A 4391-nucleotide genomic window follows, 5' to 3' on the forward strand; every position below is an offset into this window, starting at 1 on the left:
AGTAGAAACCGAACTCCTGTATAGATGACATCACCTTGGGGAAGGAATCTTAATCAGATATTAATTAACTTCTAAACTTTGTCTCTTTGTTTGTCTCCTCGAAGGAGTTGGGTCTACTTTTTAGAATATATGAAAGTTTCTGATCAATTACATTTTGAAGAATGATAAATCAGGGATGCATTTTTTTGGTGCTTGTGATCTTCACAGAATTCAATAATACCAAGATTTAAAGACACCAATACTTCCTATTCCACATATTTTCACTGGTCCATCTGTATGTAAGGTCAACAATATACACTCACCGGCCACTTTATTAGGTACACCATGCTAGTAACGGGTTGGACCCCCTTTTGCCTTCAAACTGCCTCAATTCTTCGTGGCATAGATTCAACAAGGTGCTGGAAGCATTCCTCAGATATTTTGGTCCATATTGACATGATGGCATCACACAGTTGCCGCAGATTTGTCGGCTGCACATCCATGATGCGAATGTCCCGTTCCACCACATCCCAAAGATGCTCTATTGGATTGAGATCTGGTGACTGTGGAGGCCATTTGAGTACAGTGAACTCATTGTCATGTTCAAGAAACCAGTCTGAGATGATTCCAGCATTATGACATGGCGCATTATCCTGCTGAAAGTAGCCATCAGATGTTGGGTACATTGTGGTCATAAAGGGATGGACATGGTCAGCAACAATACTGTTGCAAGGCTGTGGCGTTGCAACGATGCTCAATTGGTACCAAGGGGCCCAAAGAGTGCCAAGAAAATATTCCCCACACCATGACACCACCACCACCAGCCTGAACCGTTGATACAAGGCAGGATGGATCCATGCTTTCATGTTGTTGACGCCAAATTCTGACCCTTCCATCCGAATGTCGCAGCAGAAATCGAGACTCATCAGACCAGGCAACGTTTTTCCAATCTTCTACTGTCCAATTTCAATGAGCTTGTGCAAATTGTAGCCTCAGTTTCCTGTTCTTAGCTGAAAGGAGTGGCACCCGGTGTGGTCTTCTGCTGCTGTAGCCCATCTGCCTAAAAGTTTGACGTACTGTGCGTTCAGAGATGCTCTTCTGCCTACCTTGGTTGTAACGGGTGGCGATTTGAGTCACTGTTGCCTTTCTATCAGCTCGAACCAGTCTGCCCATTCTCCTCTGACCTCTGGCATCAACAAGGCATTTCCGCCCACAGAACTGCCGCTCACTGGATGTTTTTTCTTTTTCGGACCATTCTCTGTAAACCCTAGAGATGGTTGTGCGTGAAAATCCCAGTAGATCAGCAGTTTCTGAAATACTCAGACCAGCCCTTCTGGCACCAACAACCATGCCACGTTCAAAGGCACTCCAATCACCTTTCTTCCCCATACTGATGCTCGGTTTGAACTGCAGGAGATTGTCTTGATCATGTCTACATGCCTAAATGCACTGAGTTGCCGCCATGTGATTGGCTGATTAGAAATTAAGTGTTAACGAGCAATTGGACAGGTGTACCTAATAAAGTGGCCGGTGAGTGTACAGCCTACAGCGGATCTTCAATAATCAAGATTGATAACAAAATATCTACTATGTTAGATTTACACTTTGGCACAGGTATATTAAAACCAGTGCACTGTGCATCACTTATCTTTGCACTTGTTTTGTGCAAGTTGCTCCACATTATTAAATAGTGTCACATACTTAGCTAATCTGATCAGTTTTCAGGATGGGCACACAGTTGCACCTACTGTTACTTGGGGCACTTTGTTTCATGCTGCTGAGACAGAATTGTGGTGCATCTCAGTGTTAAATGTGTTGCAAACTAGGAACACACATCACCACACTTCTTTATGTGCACAGTATTAACCCATTCCCATCGAAGCCAGTTTTCACCTGTGCAATTGGGCTCTATTTTAAGAATCGGATGTGTGACAAAAATGGAAATTTGGCAAAAAAAATTGGAAAGATTCTCAATTTTCAAGGTTTGAAATGTTCCTCTTTCCAGGCAGATAGTCCGAGCAACCAAATAGTTTGATAACTAACATTTCCTGAATGTCTGCTTTAGGTTTCCATGGTTTTTTTGCATCCTTTCATTTGATTAGGATATTAAAGGGAACCCGTCACCACTATTTTCACAAATACAGGTAGTGACAGGTTCCTATAGAGCTCTAATAACTATTTGACACCCTGCTTGTAGCTAAAAATTATGCCCCTGAGATTCCCATATATTCAGCTTTATAGTTTTATCTGGTAACTAAGCGTGGCTACAGCGAGTCCAGGTGGGCGTGGCCTCCTCGGGTTGAATCCAGCAGCTCCTCCCCTTCCCTATCTCTGTATGCTGCTATAATGTCATGTGACCAGGGTGACATCATCGCAGGTCCTATAGCTTTTGTAGCATTAGGAACTGTACACTAAGCATATTTGTCATGAAATCACAGCATATTTTATCACATGAAATCACAGCAGCCTGCATGGAGAGGAGTAGAAGTCCATGGAGGCTGCTGTGATGGGGTTATGTGGTCAGATATGTACATGGGGTATAGTTTTCATATTAAGTAGCTCAAGGACCTTTGATGATGTCACCCTGGTCACATGACATTAGGCCATACACCCCCCGCCCGCCCCCCCCCCCCCCGTGGACTCGCTCCAAAGCTGCATAGATACCTGGCAAGATTATAACTCTGATTTTATGGGGATGTGAGGGGAACAATTTTTAGCTAAAAGCAGGTTGTCAGATAGTTACTAGAGCTCTATAGGAACCTGCCACTACCTGTATTTGTGAAAATAGTGGTGACGGGTTCCCTTTAAGAGGCCTCAAACTTTAGGTGCGGTTTTTCTCATTTGATTTTTATGAAGATCACCAAGACTCATGTTTTGAGGTACAACTCAGCTTTCATGTGACTTTAAAAGGCCTAAATAATAGTAAAACCCAATAAATTGCATGATAGAAGTTACAACCCTCAACTTATGGAAAACATGAAAAACACAAACTTTTAAGAAGTCTGATAAGTGTTCACAGGTGTTATAGGACATCTACCACCAGGATGAAGGATTGTAAACTAAGCATACTGACATAGTGTTGTGTGCCCCCTCTTCAGGATCTGCTCTTCTTTAAGCTTCTTATGACCTAGTTTTGACCTAGCATGACCTAGACATCACAAAACAAGCTTTGCATGGGCATATTCAGTCCACAAAATAGGGACCATTTGACAGCTGTATTCCTAGGATTAAACAATGCAACAGAACCAGGCTATAAAATTTTTATTTTTTCTGGTAATGCGAACATATGAGAATTGGGATGAGATTTCGTGTACAGATACTCCATGTTGTGGGATTATTCATGAGATTTTATTAACTATTTCAAGGTGGACACAAAGAAAATCATCAGTTTTTGTTTTGTATTTATAGCACTTTTTTTTACCTCTTACAGTATAAAAATACTCATACAATATTGCTTAAAGGGAACCTGTCACCAGGAGACCCATTTTTAGCACTCCCCCAGTCCCCACAGAGCATAGTACATACACTGCTAAAGTGTTTTTGTAAACAAAATTGGTTTTACAGAAAAAAATATATGTTACATTGTACCTTTCATTAGCATCTGCTGTGTGACTAGGGAGTTGCCAAAAGGGAGGGTCTGGAAAGTAGCAGTTCCCCCCCACCCTTGGGAAACATGTGACCTTTTCAAATATATGAATAACTCCCCACACTCAGGATTGGCTGTAGAGGAGCAGGGGGCGTCGCTAAGCCCAGTGATGGGTGTTTTCATATATTTGAAAAGGTCACATGGAGAAGATGTTCCCCAAGGGTGGGGGGGGGACTGCTCCTTTCCAGCTCCTCCTAAAAGGCAACTGCCTAGTCACACAGCAGATGCTAATGAAAGGTACAATATAACATATCTTTTTTTCTGTAAAACCAATTTTTAATACAAAAACACTTTGGCAGTGTATGTACTATGCTCTGTGGGGACTGGGGGAGTGCTAAAAATGGGTCTCCTGGTGACAGGTTCCCTTTAAGATAAAACACAGATTGTGACGTTGATACCAAATATGTAGAATTCTTTGTGTTTTTGTGGGTTTTTTTTTATACTTTATGCCATTTTTATTTGTAAATGTGTTGTATTAAGGACTCTTTCTTCCTTTATTTTTTATTATAAAAAGGATTTAAATTTTTTTTAAACTTTAAAAAAAAATTCAGACTAGGGCTTGAACAAGCCTTCCTCTGATTGCTTGTTCAAACTGAGCATGCTAAAGCATGGAGGCATAGCCATGTGCAGGGCACACGGCAGACTCAGGACACACAGCAGACCCTGGGGCTGCCACAAGAAGGATCCCCCAGTAAGCTCACAGGGGAGTCTGATACAGAGGAAAATCCCCTTACACAACTGCAGGGTCTAAGTGGTTAAACAGAAA

This window comes from Engystomops pustulosus, chromosome 6 (genome assembly GCF_040894005.1).
Source record: "Engystomops pustulosus chromosome 6, aEngPut4.maternal, whole genome shotgun sequence".
NCBI lineage: Eukaryota > Metazoa > Chordata > Amphibia > Anura > Leptodactylidae > Engystomops > Engystomops pustulosus.